Raw genomic sequence first — 17,939 nt, 5'->3', positions numbered from 1 at the left:
ACAAGTGCTTCATCTGCTATTCATAAGGCTTTTGTTTCCCTCCCCCCGGAAAGCAGACACTCCTACTCCCTTTATCCCAAATAGCAAGGACCAGCCTGTTATCCCATCCGGTAACTTCTGCAGCCTTGAAACAATCCTGAGAGAAGCAATAATAAACCAGCAGTTGATGATGATGAAGACAGCACAGGCAAGAACCATATGACTGTGTTGGAGGTAAGATGGACCTTCTGCCCATTCTCAGCACGGTAACTGCCAGGTTAGGCGCCATCCTGCTGTTATGGGAGTGACTGTAATAACATCGTTGGTAATATTTACATTAAACTACAGCGTATGTGCTACAGGGACCAAATGTTCTCAGAAGCTTGAACTGAATCATTATGAGTTTAATGTGAACCCCAGAAGGCCTTGTCTGCAGAGAAATGCCAGTAGCATGCAATAATATCACAACATATACATATTTTCTGACTATGATGGCACTCTTCTGCTCAGTCTAAGTTGCTCTGCTAACAGATTCACCTAAGGTACTTCCACATTTCAGACTTATTGTAGAGAACAAGTCCTGGCCAATTCTACGTATAGAATATATAGTCGAAAGTTGGTGGGTTTTTTTCTTTTTTTTTTTGTTTTTAATTAACTGTATTATTTTTACTTCTGGTTTCAGAGACATCTCTCTGTCTAAATACTACACTACAGGCAAGCTGAGCAAATGCAAGAAATACCACTGTGTAAAAATACAACTGCCATCATCCCTGTTCTGTATGGAAACTGTGTGACTGCACTCTAAAGATTTAACAGCATTAAAACAAACAAACAAAAAAGCCTTCATGCGTCTTTCAGTTCTGTTGCAGCCTGAACACTGTTCAAGAGGCTTTCAACATTTTGTCGATCAGAACAAAGCTATATTCGTATAAAAATGTGCTCATCATCTTATTTTCAAATGCACAACGTTTACACTAAACTTTGCTATCCTTGAGGCAGATGGTTAAGAAACCAAGAAAAGGTGCCAAATACACTCCTGGTACAAAGTTCCACTAAAATGTATGGAGTTAACATGAGGGACGAATTTGCCCCAATATGCTAATATGTGGATTAACTCCCCTTGCTTAAAACAGAACCGTAAGAATTTAGACGTATCCATCTTAATACAAATGAAATATAACTCACTGAGGAAATACTGCCAGGGACGTTGCGTGTTTTAAATACAGTGAAAAGATTTCCTCTACAGATCATTTACCCTATCTTAGAAAAATCTTTCTTTTTCTCTAGGGATCAAGAACTAACATTTTGTGCTTGTGTACAGGTACAGAATCAGTTACTGAATGAGCTAGCAAAGCTGAAAAATTTCTTGCAGGTGTTTTTTTGTTTTTAAAATAAAACCAGCTATCAATTCTTACTTCCTTCTGCTTCAGCCCTGCAATGCCGGCAGCAGCCCTCCAGCACAAATAAGCAAGCAAAGAAGGAATGCTGCCAATACGTAGCTCCAGGACTGAGATTATGATTCAAACAGCACAGGAAAGGGAGATTATTAGCCACCTCGTCACCCCTCCTATAGCTGTTATTCTTGGAGAACCATGACTAGGACAGGTAAGTACACTTTTTTCCATGCACTCCATTATACAAATCCACAAGTGATCATGCCTTATCTGAGACACCGGCTTCTGTCCGGATACCTAAAGGGAAAACAGTGGAGAGGCATGAGCTTGGAGTCATGGTACTATAGAAACAGCAAGAGAGACAGGAGAATCTCAGAGCGTATTCAAAGACACTGAGCTTTTGACCCACAGGCAGTGGGGGAAACAGTCACTAGGAGTCTTCATACGACAATACAAACAATACCAGAGAACTCCCCAAAAAATTCTTTTGGTAGCCTCCATCTCAGCCTCCTTCCTCCAACTGCTGCATCCTATTTTCCCATAGAAATGAAACCTTGGTGAACAGTCCAGGTGTAAATAAAGACTGAGGGATTTGCTATATTCTTATAGGGAAGCCTGGATAGAACACAGTGTTAACCTGTATCACACCACGGCCAGGCTAGCCTTTTAGCAACTGTCTCGCCCATCTTTATTCTAATCAAAATACCAAAATCTAGACATTAACCATGTCACCATCACAGCCTTCTTACCTGCTCTGCCACTACCGATTCTCCTGAAGAGCAGACTATAAAGAGGGTAACTTTATACTGGAAGAACAGGCACAGATTCTCCCTGGTTAGCGCACACTACCTGTTTTCACTTGTCTACACTACCTGTTTTCACTTGTCTGGCTCCAAAGAAAAGAAATCTAAACTGTTAGCAATCCACCTTCTGACAAGTACTTCATGCAAGCTATGCTTGGCTGTGAAAAATCAAGAAACTGGAATCCTAAAATCCAAAGTGATTATTTCTGCAGAAGGCATCGTTTTTCCATTGTTCTCCCTACAGAAAGGAAATGTTTTCTCTGTCAAGACAGTGTAAGGTAGCCCAGGAAAAATCACAGACAAATTTCACTGTCACTGTTCCCATTTGCTTGTCCTAAAGACTGTATTAATTTTCTTTTTATTTTTCAGATTCTTCATTTCTGCATGCTACAAATCTTGATGTAAGCTAAAAATTTGTGTGGACAAACAATGCAACTACTTAAATAGCCACCCAGTTTTCTCTTTTACAGTACATCTGGTAAAACAACCAGTTCTTACTTTCTGGAGGGAAAGACGACAAGAACTCACATGCTTATATGTATGTTCACACACACAAGCACACGCAAATAAGTGTTTTAATGTGTTGAACATTAGCCCCAATTTTAAAGATTATTTACAAATAAAAAGGGCCAAAACCCAAGTTAACAACAAGTTCAAGTGTCACTTTATATGCTCATTACAAGTGTCACGCAAACACCTTCCATTCCACGAGATTCAAGCTTGTTTTACTCCACATTTTATTTGATACTGGAGAACTTCAATTGAGGAGAAAAAAGGTGGAATCAATTTTAGTCCATCTCCTTCTTACTTTCTGGGCTTTTATTGAAAATGCATAGAAATGAAAGATTAAATGAGGTAATGATCCTTAGGATGCTGTGAAAAAGTAGGCTGGCTCTATCATATCTCAGATCAGTTACGAGTTACCTGCTGTGTAGCCCCTTTGATGCAGAATTCCTGGAGAAGGACAAGGCTTTAGTGCAATCTGCATCAGGTAATCCAAACCAGCGCTTTAAATTACTGCAAAAACACCAGAACATTTCTTTGCAATTCTGTTTCATCCATGGTCTACAAATTTTCAAACATGATTTCATTTAAAGTGAGCAGGTACAAATTATTAGTCATTACAGTCACGAATAAATGCCCAGCTCTGGTAAGTTTTCTCCCCTGTATTTTCGTCATTATCTTAATTCCCACAGCTCCAGTAAAAGAAAATTAACTGCTGAGGATTCAGGGATTTGAAGAATTGTTCTTACAGCTCACAGTTGCTTCACAGAAATCACTATCATGTGAATACTAAAAACATAGGAAAAACTTTTACTTTACTTTTGTTCTTGGTAGTATATCACAATGAACCGTAGAACTTATGGAGTCTAATTTCCTGTCCATCTCCTGTGGATTCTCTGGTGCTTTAATATTACAGTTCAACTCATATTTCAGCCCCTCTATCATTATGGACACTAATTTCAACCACTGTACTCTGTTCAGGTACGTAATTTCATAGAACTCGAAGCAACTCAGTATGGGACCTCAGCCTCTCTTTTGATTTTCATTAAAAACATTGAACATTGGGGGTGGAGGGGTGCAGAGGAGGAAGAAAAGCAGGACAAAATGTGCTCAACACAAGCTTCAATTTCTTAAGAAACCAGTCTAGAATTGCCAGAGGGAAAAAAGCAGCAATCAAAAATACTCCAGGCAATCACCAGATGGTGCTACTAAGAGGAAATATGTACCATGAAGGAACTTTAAAAACCCAGGAGCCAGCTGTAAACTCTAAGCCTCATGAAAAAGACTCCCCATCGCATTTGTAACTGTGTAGGCCACTTCTCCCATGCAAACAATCTTGCAGAACTTAGTGCAAGTACTTATACACTACTGCTGAGTTTCTTTTAATTCAAATTGGCACCTGAAGAGCAGCAGCCACTGAGTGCTCTGTAGTCCAGAAGGAGATCAGAGTCAGACAGAGGTCCAGGGAGCTCACACACTGAACCTCACTAATAGGGCACTTCTGCCAGCATCCCTCATTACCCTAACTTTAGCCTTGGTTGCATGCAGCCTCATGAGAAGTTTCTGCTTTCCCACAAGTTCAGGAGCTTGCCTTTCTTGACGTACACAATCATAAGGCCTATTCATCCAACCTACAGCACCTTCACAGTTCTTATAAATGAGGATCCTATTTCCCTAATAGAGGAACTATTCTCCACTTCCAAACTGTATCAAAATGAGCAGGTACACCATAAATTTCTAAAGACAGAACCAAATCTCACTTCACCATTACACATCACAAAGAATGTGCCAAATCACATGCTTCTGTAACCAAAGTTATGTCCACGTTGCTGTGTGCCACAAGCTAGAACCCAGCTAGCTCTGAACAAGATCATACTTTAGCATTTTGTCAGTTAACAGATCCCAATACCCAATCTCAACACAGCATTCTTCTGCAGTGGGTCAGCACACTCTGTCTCAGCCCTCCACCTGGCAATGAATCTGAGTTGGTAAGTTTAAATCTCCACTGTAATGCCAAATGATCTGTCTCTCCCCACGCCCTCCACAGCGCTTCATTCTCAGAGGAATAAAATTAGCATTTATGGAAGTAAATGCCTCGGGGTTTTGCTAATGTGCTAATGAGCCAGAGCCTTCCACCTTCATATCACAAGCATTAATCCTATTCAGCTCAAAGGTAAAAATACTGTTTCTAGCAGAAATTTAATATCAAGATGAGATCTAGTTCCAGCTCCTCCATCACAAATTCATCTTCATGCTTTCTGTGCAGCTGTATTTTCCAAGTTAGACAGGGCTTTGAGCTCAGCAGAGCCTTCTACCAAGGACCTCCAATTGCAGCAAGATCCAAAATCATTTTGATACAGATCTTCAGGATATACAGATTATCACGCTTAGAAAAGGGAAAAAGAAAAATATTTTTTTAAAAAAAAGTAATGTAAGTTCTATGAACTGGAATTCACAGAAGTGCCCAAAATACTGAGGTTTTTCAGCAAAGAGCTACAGAAAGCATAATCTGTATAAATATCAGCTGCTTTAGACCCCTTTAACACTAAAGATTCCACTGGGACCACATTATATTATTTAAACTATCCCATTTTGTTTGCACACAGCAAACAGCTACAACTGATACATATTTTTAGAAAGAAGTCACACAAAATCTGAAGAACTTGCTTTGGGAAAAAATAACAGGGAACAGGGTTTTGAATTCCAGACCTGCAAACTCCTACAGGGCTTGCGCCGCTTTTTCCTGCTAATTTAAAATCACAGTATTATACCCTAACGTTGCTCCTCGTCACTGCAGAGGTTCCTCACTTCCACAGGAGGGAGCTTTTCTCTCGCAAAGATGACTGAATCTCTTTCGCAGTTCTCATTTTGGAAACGTGTAGGAGCTCTAAACAGTTCTGGAGCGCCCCACGCCTGACAGCTTCCACACAGGATTAACAAAGAAGATTCAGAAAATTAAGGAAAAAAATCCAGAAAACGAAAGATCAAGCATTTACAAGCTAAACCATTCTTGGACCCTTGTGTTATATCACAATATTACTCCTCCCCACCACCCCACCACCCCTAATGCAATTACTTACATAGCAGAAAAACCTAAGAATGTCCAGTCCAACACGGTTTATGTCCAGACATATCTGACATATATAAACTTCACTCATATGACTGAAGGTATCAGCTATCCAGTCAGTACTAGAAGAGGAACAATAAATCACAGTAATTCAAAGAATATAGCATCTTGAGAAGAAATCTGGCCTTACAGCTGAAAGAAATAACTGAATACAAATTTGAAAATATGTTTTAAAGGACACAAATGAAAGCAATCCTCTCTCTGGACAACCATTTATTAATCCAGCAAGTGACAGACAGCTTTTACTAGGGTTAACCCGGATGGCTGCTTTTTCCAGAAAAACAGCTCACTTTCATAATTCAAAACACTTGATCCGCAGCTCTGAGCTGCAATTTCTATCAAGGTAGCACTGATAGCTAGTGGTAGCTATCATCACATTTCACAGCTGCTACTTCCACTACTGTTTCCTTAGCAAAAAAATCACAAAATGCAGAGGTGACAAGCCAAGTGGGAGCAATGCTTAAGCTCTGCTGTTCTCACCATCTAATAGCTAGAGAATTTCATATTCCCTGCTGTCTAAGTTCTAGTCCAGTGGGTATATCCTCCTCCTGATGTGTATAGCTAATTCCCATCATCAACAGTGGGAATAACACATGCACACAAAGGGGACAATGAGCCCTCGAGGCCTGTTGTAGTAATAATTTCAAAATACCACGGTAAACATATTTTGCATGTGATCGGTAATAAGCCTGGGCAACCAGTTCTTGTGTTTAAGAATGCATTATGGGTTTGTACACTCAGAGCATTAGAGATACCTTACTCACCTAGTTTCCAGCTTTGTACTAGTTTCAAAAAACAGTTCTGCCACAAATAACTAACTGATATATATATATATATACAGATCTATACGTACAGATCTAATCACAGATCAAAGCTCTGTGGAGCAAAATGGGGTAGATGAGGTAGAAAGGATTAGGCAAAATACATCATCTGCTCCAAAGGTCTTACAATTTTGATTTATGACTAGCCACATAAAAAACAGCACATGCTGTTCAGAACTCTCTCTTCCTATTAAAGTCATAACTTAAAAAAATATTACAAGTCTTCCCTGTCTTCAATACTTGCTATTACTTCAAAGCCAACTATGGTATAAGCATGCGGGCTGTGTTTTGGCTTACACATAATCAACACCAGTAGATAGATTCAGCTGCAGGCCATGGTCAGCTAAACAGAAGGCTAAATGTTAAGTCAGAAAAGCCAGCTCTGGTGTGATAACTTAGTGGTGTTAAATTTTCTTTAATCAAAGCCCTATCTAACATTTTAGAAAAAAAATACATCCAGACAGTCTGCAGACCACGCCAGATCACACTCTATGCTCAGGGTAGTTTTTCAGAACAAAACTTTTCTGTTCACTGGTGATTAACCCTGCAAAATTATCATGTTATATGGTAAATGTAAATTGCTAAAAAAATATTAATAATGAAACAAAACAGGCCAGAGAGCATAGTTTGAGAAAAGACCGCAAGTCCCAATACAAGCAAAGGCAACCAGAGAGTCTTGTTTGTATAACACTTAATAAGTCCCAGAGGGAAAAGGGACAGCTGTGTAAAGCTGCCTTGGTTGTCCCCTTTTTTTTTTTCATCATAATTACATCAGTTGCTGATGTTTCATAAAATGAAATGTCCAGAGAGTCTCCTGAAAAGTTCAGTGTGAATACTGATAAAGCTTGAACATAGAAAGCAGATAAAAAAGCATCCTCGGTGATACATTTTGGAAGGTAGCAAAGATCGTCTTGGAAGGTTAAATCTCCTTAGGTCAAGTAAAAATCTTTGAGGAACACTGCATTTTCAGCACTCATTTGACTTATTTTGAGTACAAGCACTTAAAGTGAACTTGACATCAAGTTTCCCGCTAGGACTTGTAGCTCACAAAGACAGCATGCCAATATTTACACTCATTCCATGACTCCTGTTCTATTTCTTTAAGTAGATTTTTTCTTTTTTGCTATATTTGAAAAAAAATAGACTTTTTAAAGATCCTGAAAAGAATCACTCTCTCACAACTTGAAACTGCGACTGAGAAACACAAAACACTGGAGTAGATATTACTCTAAGATAAGAAGGCAAAGGTCAGAGTACAAGGTAGGTAATTAGAATGCAAGTCTGGGAAACAAAAGTTCCAATAATCATTCTTATAAACTGATCCAGAATGTTTTAACCAAAGCTAGATACCTAGATAGATAGCTTGAACTTCAGAATTGCTAAGGATCTATCTGCTTTACTTGACCTGCTGTAAGCATCAGAAAAATCTCAGACAATTCTGAAAAGGGAAGAATTGTCCCTTGTTATTTAAAGCATTTCCTAATAGTAAAGATCCTTCAAAAATCAGTCACTTTTCAAACAAAGTTTAGAAAAAAACACGTCAACTAAAATCTTACCAAAACATTTTCATTTTCAAGCATATTTACCAGAAATGAAATATTTACACACAAAAAGTTAATTGGAAGTTTGGGATGCTTAATTTGTTTCATCTAGTAGCTGGAAATTTTGTAACAGAAAATTTTCTACAAAAAACCTCTAAAGAGCTATTTCTCCATAAGTAACATTTCATAACTAAGATCGTACATAACTAAGTAATTTATAGACTACTTAGCTCTGTATTATGCCTGTAAAATTACTATGGTGCTCAGACATAAGACTGATAAACATCAAGTGTGATTTTTTTTTTCCCCTCCTTCTAAGTATTGCTTTCTAACAAGATGAAGGGTTAAAATAATCATGTGGCTCTCTAAGGTTCTCTTGGCCTCAACCCTTTCTCTTTTTCCAAATTAGCAAAAATAAATGGTAGGGTATGATCCTTACTAAGCTACATATCTACTTAACCTTGAACATTAATGAGTACCATATCTTTTAACCCAATATGGTTCCTTTTTGTGCTACTCTTGCATAGGAGGCATACCACAATTTTAACCAAAGAAAAGAGGATGTAACTGAAGAGTCCAACTGCACTCTCCAGATGCCATGATTTAACTTCTGCCTGGCAAAGCAAGCACAGAAATACAACAGTTATTGGGACTTTTCTGCTTCAATGAGATTGGTATTTGAGTGTGAAACGTGAACTTGGGCAACTACAGTGCCTCCAGCTTAGAAGCAAAGTCAATACATTGATTTGGAAGCTCACTTTTATGGAACATGAAACACTCACATGATGCCTGGACATCATTACAACATGCACAAAGCTTTATAGAAGTCATTGAATCCTTTTAAAAGTTTTACGATCCAGAATGGCTTTATTTAAGGTATTTGACCTGCCTGGTAAAAGAGAGCATTTACAACATTCTATGTGATGAACTGCCATTTCTGAGTAATTTGCATCTGTGAAAGATCAATGGAGACAAAAGTGTTCTTACTTTCCATACTTTGAACATGACAATTAAATAAGAGCAGGAGCCTGCAAAAGTGCCTGCACTGAAGTATAAGTGTAAGTAACTAAAAATTAAAACTCTCCACAAAAATACCTGATATTTAAGAAAAGTGATTTAGAAAGCATATGGGCATCTTCACTGAGATTTGAAACATACTGATCATACTGAAGCAGAGGAACCAAAATTGATCCCTTTTTGGTAGTTTAGTTCCTCCCTGGTACACATGAGTATTGGAATTATTCCAAATTGCTTTTAATCATATCTATAATGGGAAATAATACTAAAACAAAAATAGATCAGCAGAAGTAATTGACAGTAGAAAAAAGGGCTGAGTCCAGTTGTGATAAAAGGCTTCAGACCTCATCAGGCTCACTGGGATTTGAGAGTACATAAACCATACTCGGTCAGGGCATAACTCTATTATATCTCCAATTCTAATACTGTTCTGTGAACTTTTGCACCTGTATTTGCAACATAAAGCTAGCACAATCATCCCCCCAAATACCAGTTGTCTCAACTTTTCAGGAACTGAAAACTGGGGGAAAAAATCTGTCCATAGCACCAGAAATAAAGAAGTTTGGTCTCCTGCGCACTAATATTCCATATACGGTTGGCTGGTCTTTAAAAAGTTGAGACCTCCAGTTGAAGCTTTTTATACAAGTGGGACAATAAGCTGTTGGTCCTAGATTTTTGGTGTTTAACAAAAATTAGGTTTATATATCTTCCCTCCCCTAAGGATAATACAAAAATCTCTCCTCTGCTCTGTGGCCTGTTTTCACACAGGAAACTAAGTATTTTGGAGAATTTTGCTTGTCAAATGCAGCTGATTATCACTGCATACACCTTGTTCCTTAAAGCTAGCTAAAAAAGGCTCCTCAAAATGTCAGTGGCAGTAATACTCCTTCCCTCGGCCGTGTTTTGTTGTTTTTTTTTTTTTAAGCTCAAATAGTTACTGGCATTCACACCAGCAAAGATGCATCTATCCACAAGATTTTAAAACAAAAAGAGGTGTGTGGGTGTGGATGTCTAATCCAGAACAGTTACACCCATAATGTAAGCTCCATTGCAACTCTCTGCTATCATACCTTAACCCTCATCTGGGAGGACCACATTTAGCCTTTGTATCCATTCCCTGGAAGAGTAACAGGAACTCAAATGTTCCAGCAACAGCATTCTTCGCATCAGCAGTGCCAGAAATCTAATGTGCACAGTTCTTTTAGGAGGCTACCAGATCACTCAATCTGGCTAATAGATGAAAACTTTGCACAGTACTAACACCACATATGGAGAGCTGCAGACTCCAGTTTTCTTACATCTATGTTCTTTTTTAAACAGTACTCAGAGCACGCACAAGATGTTTTTATTAGAGCTGCAGTCAAGGACACATCAGCTATAATGAAACAGTAAAATTTAACTGCTGCCAACAACATTCTGCTTTGGTCTGCAGTCAGTTTGAGCTTCTGCCCAACATCCATTTGCTATCAGGCTCCCATAGAGTGACACTAAGCTGCTTCGTCAAGAGTCTTAAAGTTTATTTTGCTTTTCCTGCAACTCTTCATTATGCAGTTGCGCAGTAGTAAACATGACCTTAACATCGAGTGGAAGTTTGGCAACAACTTGATTGCAAATGTAATCTACAACAGCCACAGAAGTTAACCAAGCCAAAAGCAGAGTTACAGCCTTTAAAAACTCAGACTATAAATGGCTATACAAGATCACATTTCAAGCTGCAGCATGCTAGCATGATTAACTGTAGTGCTGTGTTACACCTGCAAATCATTTATCTTTTTGCAAATACTGCAGAAGTAATGTAGACACCCCAGTACCTGACTGTCTTCAAATCAGGTAACAGTACAGGAAGAGTAATAAATCAGTGGTACCGCTTGAAACACCCATTGTTAGAGAAGCGCGCAAGCCTCCATGGGATCAGGACCTTGGATGGAGAAGTGATAATCTGACGTGCGCCGGAAAATAAAATGGCACCATAATTTTAAAGGCTCAAAATGAAGGCCTGGTTAATGTAGCAGATAAAAAGTAAAAGCCCTCATCAAGTTTTTAGGATAAATACGTTCTAGAAGCTGAGTCTGTAAAGTTTTGTAGTTATATAAAACATTGCAATAGAATGTGTTTTAAGGCTGAGGGAGCAGCCGAAAAAGGAATACATCTGAGATTTATTTACAAATAGGCTGCAGAAATAACTAGCTACTACCCTTGCTGCTGTTAAAAGTAAAAAGATGAGACTTCTCTGAAAGCAATTGTCTAGGTACAGATAAAAAGAAGATAAAACTGAAAATAAAGAGATGCAGTAAGCTGATTGTAACAGAGCTCCTGAAGTGAACGTTCTGATAAAATACTGTGGCCACTTTTCAGAAATCAGCATATGAGAAAAGACATCGAGTTTCCATCCTTTTAACATTTTCCTTTCGCAGAACAGCACTTCAGTATAAGCAGTAGATATACTTGGCTCAGGAATACACTGCTAAAGTCACAAAAACACTTCAAAATTAATGCAGGTTAGATCATTTCTTCACTTAAACTGGCTTAACTCCCAACCCAATACCTGCTTTTCAACGATTTCAGCTACAGCACGGTCAGGCCCTAAACAGCAGCAGGCTTTGTAATCAGCTTAATTTGTAGCTGCCTCTCCCCACGCTTATCACAATCACACATTCTTGACTCTTCCTGGTGCCTCACTAGTGCTCATGAAGTCATGTGGTCAGCCAGATCAGAAGGACGATTTAGTGTACGCTAATTTTTGGGGAGGTTATTTTTCAGTCAGATTAGCTTCCTGATCCCACCACGCTTGCAGCCACAGGAATACGGATAGTGGCACAAGGGAGAGGTCAAGAAGGTGTAGCAGGGACTAGCTGTGCTTCAACCATACTCCACTTTCATACACAAGTTCAGGCCTTGGCTCGCTACAGTATTTGCAACCCTGCTCAGCAAAGCGCACTGACTTGAGGCCTCAGTTACTATGGTGATGAGCAGGGAATAAATGTTTATATATAATCAGATAAATTCTCCCTTCAAGAAAGCAGTTGTCTTTCTCACAGGCAGCTACTCATATTTTTTTAACTCAACAGATGTAAAAAAAGTATTAACATTTTAAAGCTTAACACTCACTATTATTCATTAGTAAGTTAATGATAATTTAAACCTATGGCAAGAATTGAAAAAAAGCACATGAAAAATTAGTCAATGAGAATCCCATCTCTTCTGAAAACTAAACTGCTAAACTCCCTAGAGATGAAGTTAGTGCTTGATTTTATACATTTTAGGTTTTTGCTTAAGAAAAACAGGATTGATTAATAAAACTCTATCTCATTGTTTAACAAAGCTTAAGAAATACTTATTTGAATAAAAAATGAACGTATGAGGCCTTTTCTTCTATGCAATCACTAAAATAAATCACCCCTACTTGTAATATATAAGCTGTATTTCCTAACTCTAAGCTTACTGTAAAAGCAGTAAGCTGATATAAACAAGTTAACTTAGTTGAAATGCTTAGTTCATAAACTCATAATGAATTACTTCCTTTTTCAAAAGATTATGAATCAGTAATTACAGTAGAACCATCTGCCATGAAGATGAATATTCTGCTTCGGGTTTGGGGGAACCCTTTGCCACAACATTTATGTATAACTTGGACTTTTTTTTTATTAAGAAAATGCAGTCCTAAAATGTGATCACTAGTCATATTCCCTAGCATCTAGAATTGCTTTAAATTTAAGGAATACTAAATTCAGAGCAGACAAGATTATTTCCTAGGATCAATGACTATAAAAACTAATGACAAAACTTAACCAAATACCAAATTCCTCCCTGAAGAAAAACAAATAATGTGGCAGAATGTGGCAGAAACATTGCCAGCTGATGAGTTGCCTCATTCTTTCCACTATGATGCCATCTGTTGCCAGCTCTTCCCTGTCCACACGCACTGCACTCCCTCCGACTCTCAGCCTGACCCAGATCCAGCCCTAGTCTCAAGCCTGATAATGAAATCCAGCTTTACCCACCCGATGGGTATCAATAAATACACCTGTGGTTGGAGGTGGTGCTTTGGTGACAGTGGGCAAGTAAAGAGGCTTCTACTCCCAGCCACTTATTACTGCTCTTTTCTTTCATTGAAATTTTTCGCCCTTCTCCCCAGTCTGCCAACATAACTACATGTGTATTCCCTCCCCAACCCAATTGTCAGAGTAATTAACTTCAGAAAAACTTCACTACATGAAGTGTTTAAGTTAAGAGGGATAATATTTTAAGGACTGAGTTAGGAAGCAGCCACACGCAAGTTCATGCAAGTAGATCATATGGGGGAAACTTCTAGTAACAAGGGCAAAACCAACAGTGTATGGTTTTCTTCTCCTGCAGCACAGCAGGAGCCAATAGACACACCTGGCATCTATCCACACACTATAACCTAGTGGTAAAGAACAGCGAGATCTTAACCCTAATAAAATCACTGAATAACATTTCAGCCTTTACATTTAGGGTGTAAATTCGTCCAAAGCAAAGACTTTCTTCTGTGCCTTGCACACGTTGTTGATACACAGGAGATAAGATGATGTACAGCTGTTCATGAAGAAGCAGAGTGTAATTTTTACTTGCTCTAAGAATAGGCCAAACGTCTTCCTCCAGTTCGCATGCAAATTTGTTACTGAAGACAATGGAGGTATTTGAGGGAAGAAACTCGGCTTAGAATCTGAATATCTCTTCAGGGACCATCCAAATCAAAACCAGATCTTCTCAAACACCAAGGTTTACAGCTTTAGCATCTTCTATCAAAGGATTTTTAAGTGACAAACTTTTACGTATTTATAGAAGTGATCTTTGTTTCTATTGAGTATTTAGCTATAGCTGCAGGGAGCAGCGTGTTATTGCAAAAGGCAATTAACTACATAATTAGGTCAAGCAAAATCTCCTTTTATCCTTAAAAACCATGTGTTACTATTAATTCAAAAACATTAATTTACATTTACAAGATAATCCATAGCAAGGGACCAGGCATCCCCAAACACTGACACTAGACCTATCAGTTGTGTTGAGTCAGGTAAGTTGCTTATCGTACAGCTAAACAATCTCAAAGTGAATTTTCTTATTAATACCTTTAATATTTGGAGTTGTTTTCAAACTTAACATACAGTCTTAGAGATCCTGTTTTCATTTACACATGAAACAGCAAAGGGTTCAGTTGAGTATCTTTACTTAAAAAACCGGATTCACCATGAATTTAGACTGTAGTAGTAAAGCAAAGAAAATATGCAGCTTTTAAGATTTTTCTCTCTTTTAATACCTGAAATTTTATTAGTGAGCTATTCTGTTTATCTCTTTATTATCTGCAAAAATCTTCATAAAAAATTCACCTAACACTGTTGATATCACACTTTGAAACTTTTATAAGTCAAGAAGAATCCTTAATTCCCCCCCCCCAAAAAAAGTATTTAGGCTGGACCCGTCAAGCAATGTTGGATTTATCATATATTGCACATATTTGAATATCATGTACTTTTTTGTAAGTAAGTATGGATTATACTATGTAAACATCAATCTACATATAAATACACTAGTAGTGCTATTGCCTTTCAAAAAGGACATTTCAAAAGAGGCCTTAAAGTCTACATGCCCACCTGAGATACCTATTGTGTAAGGTCACATAGCAAACGAGTGACAAATCCGGTGGTAATATTCCTCTATTTAAACTCAGTGGTGCGAACAGTATTGGTGGTGGTGTTCCTAAAGTGACATCCAGAAAAGCATGGACACTAGAAAACTTGTCTTAGACTTTAGAGTTAACGCTTTCCCACCTCAGATGTTGAAGTGATTGATTTGTTAATAGTTGTAGCAAAGAATCACTGTGGTCCTGATCAAGGTTTGGCATCCCCAACTCTACAGGAAACTTAGTACCGAAGTGCTTAGTAATCCCATAAAACAGGACAGAAATAACAGGGTGTAAGCTAGACCTTATGCAGATAAGAATGAATGGACCTGTTCTGTGGTCTTCATCACCATAGCAGCAAGCAGAAGCACATTATTACAGATTAGGACACATTTGACCAAGGTGTGGTTCCCGAACAGGACCACATACCACATGGGGACAGTAAGGATGCTGGAGAGCCTATATGTAGCTCTAAGGGAGTGGGCAACCGGCGCTGCCCACAGCAACAGCCTTTCATTGGTCGGCTCAGGGATTCAGCACACTTCCAGCTCAATCTCATGGCTCAGTGGAACCAGACAATCCCTGGGAAACTGTTTTCACCTCTTAACTGGAACTTACCTGCAGAGTTACCCCAACCCAAACTCTCTCAAAATATAATTATCCCAAAACTGTCATGAGATACACAGGAGAAGACTCAAAGCTGGCTACTCATGAATGGAGATCTTGAGCAAACGCTTAAACCGGCTACTATGATGCCAAGAACTGAGTATCTTAAGCTTTCTTTATGTTCTATAGCATGCATCTACAAACGTATGCATTCAGTCAGAACAAACACCCACATATTCAGAACAAGATAAATGTACATGTTCACTAACAAATTAACCATTTGAGCAGTAAAATGTGCACTGAACGTTACTAAAATACCAATAAACTAAAGGACTTACCACTGGGGAAGCAAGTTCTTCCTTAACAATTATACAAACCAGATACTTAATTGAACGCTGTACAAACAAGATATATTCCCAAACCTGGAGTTACAGTACTGTAAGTTCTTTTTTTTCTTTTTTTTTTTTCTTTTTTTTTCTTTTTAGTTCTTATACACATTTCACTCCACATTAACATGAATTAAAAGATGGCATAGTTCCTGGTTAAGTTGTATTTTAGTTCAGTTAAAGAACTCCCAAGAATCTAGTGCTTTATCTACAGATCCCAAGCGCTTTAGAAGATTCCAGCTCTGACTGCTTCAATGATGGATGTTTTTCATCTTAGTACCACTAACTTTACCGGCTTTAGACATTCTCTGCTCTTTTTTAGCATCTTCAGGGGCCGTGATCAGGTAGCAGCATTTCCTCTTTAAAAAGCCCATTTGCAGGGTCACTCAGGCTTTGCAGGAACTGGCAGGCTCTGAAAGCAACATAGCTCAGATCTGGGGAAGTTTTTTTGTTTTGTTTTATTTTTAAAACACTGCTTACTCCACACAACTTACTTCAAAGGCTCTGACCTCCCAAGGTTTGCAACAAACAGGCTACATCTAAAGGCTTCTGAGTGTTGACAACCAGATTATACTGAAAATTATTTCCCTGGAGAATTCATCTAAAATATGCTCTATTTATTGCACTCAGAACAGCAGTGCTTAAAAAAAAACCTGACAGCCCACACAAGAAAGGCTGCAGGTTGTTCAACATGAAAGGTAGATCTCCATTTATGTGCCTGAGAAAAAGAGGAAACCTCCATACACCCTGGACAAATTCTCTCAGTGTACCAGATGTGGGTACATCTGGCACACTATCGATCAAGACTGTCCTGGTCAGCAGAGGGAGAAAGGGGTTCACTCCCAAGCAGTTTATACACGTGCTCCTCCTCCTTCCTAACAGCAGTCATTCTCTCTTCCCTGACCCTAAGCTAAATCCGGTAGTAAATGCCACTGTATTTGATCAGCAGAAGACTGGGTATGTATTCCCTGGTACTGAGGCATTAATTAGTCCCTTTCATCCCAGGGTATGATTACACGGGATGCAGGCACAGGGAATGAAAGCTTTCAGTTGCTTGCTACTGAAGTCTTGCTCAAAGTATTGCTAGAGCTGGAGAGTTCATTTCCAGCAGGGCAAGATAATATTGATGACCTATATTTATTCTTTGCTACGTATGCCAAGATCAGTAAGGAGCATGCTGCCTCACCATGCCATGAGGGGTGTTTCTCAGAATGGTTTTTATTTGCAAGAGGGCCAGAACATAAACATTTTCCAGACATATCCTACACTTTTAGCTCTGCTGGTTAGCAACAGGAAGGTAGCAAAATACTTCTGTGAGCGCAAGTCAGCCAGAAAACTGCAAATTACGTTGACCAAAAAGCCACTACAGTGTTGTTTATTCTAGTCCAAAATTGGTGTGAGCTATAACAGGAAAAAGACACTGACTGCAACTAAGAAGGTTTGTCAGAATGGCAATACTGTCTCATCCACAGGCTGCCATTATCTTGGGAATAGTGGGTTCAGCAGAACTGTATACACCTCAGTAAATCTTCATCCCGTTTCCACCCATGCAGTCGTAGCATTACTCAGAGGTAACATGCTTATTACAACACTAAACAAGTTTCCATTTTTTTTTATCCTGAGATCTACATGCATTACAGATTTCTCATGGCATTGTGAAGTACAGTTGGGTACTTATCTACCCGTGCATTAACTCTCCATTGCAATTTTACCAGCTATCCTTAAGTCTGCAGAAAGGGTCATGTAATAACTTCAGCTGAATGGGAAAAGACAAAGTTGAAGTTCTTTACACAATAACATGATTTTTTTCAACACAAATAGTCTCACCTCATTAGTAATATCCTGATAATGAGTAATCTGCATTATTCTTTTTTGTGTGATACTGTTCTCTTACGCCTCCGTTTGGTTACTTATGCATGAACACATATACCCAAGCCACAAAATGTTCTGTTGAGTTCCCCACCAGCTGAAAAGCATTAGAATCACTATTGGTCTTATTCTTCCTGCCACAGACAAGGCTTTCAGGAGTGGGTTTTTTGAAACTAGACTTCACACTGAGGACAGCCTCGAGCATCTCTTGTTGTATGATATATGCTGCTTAAACTAGGGACAGCACATTT

At 38.6% G+C, this 17,939-nt stretch overlaps 1 protein-coding gene across 1 annotated transcript in view; it reads right to left on the bottom strand.

Annotated features, from left to right (window-relative positions):
• Nucleotides 1-17,939, bottom strand: part of PLEK (pleckstrin) — a 71,007-nt gene that overhangs the window by 46,035 nt on the left and 7,033 nt on the right. The window lies entirely within an intron of this gene.

This window comes from Calonectris borealis, chromosome 3 (genome assembly GCF_964195595.1).
Source record: "Calonectris borealis chromosome 3, bCalBor7.hap1.2, whole genome shotgun sequence".
In the NCBI taxonomy this organism is placed as follows: Eukaryota; Metazoa; Chordata; class Aves; order Procellariiformes; family Procellariidae; genus Calonectris; species Calonectris borealis.
The sequence above is the reverse complement of the archived record's forward strand: the minus strand, read 5'-3'. Positions and strand labels throughout refer to the sequence as shown.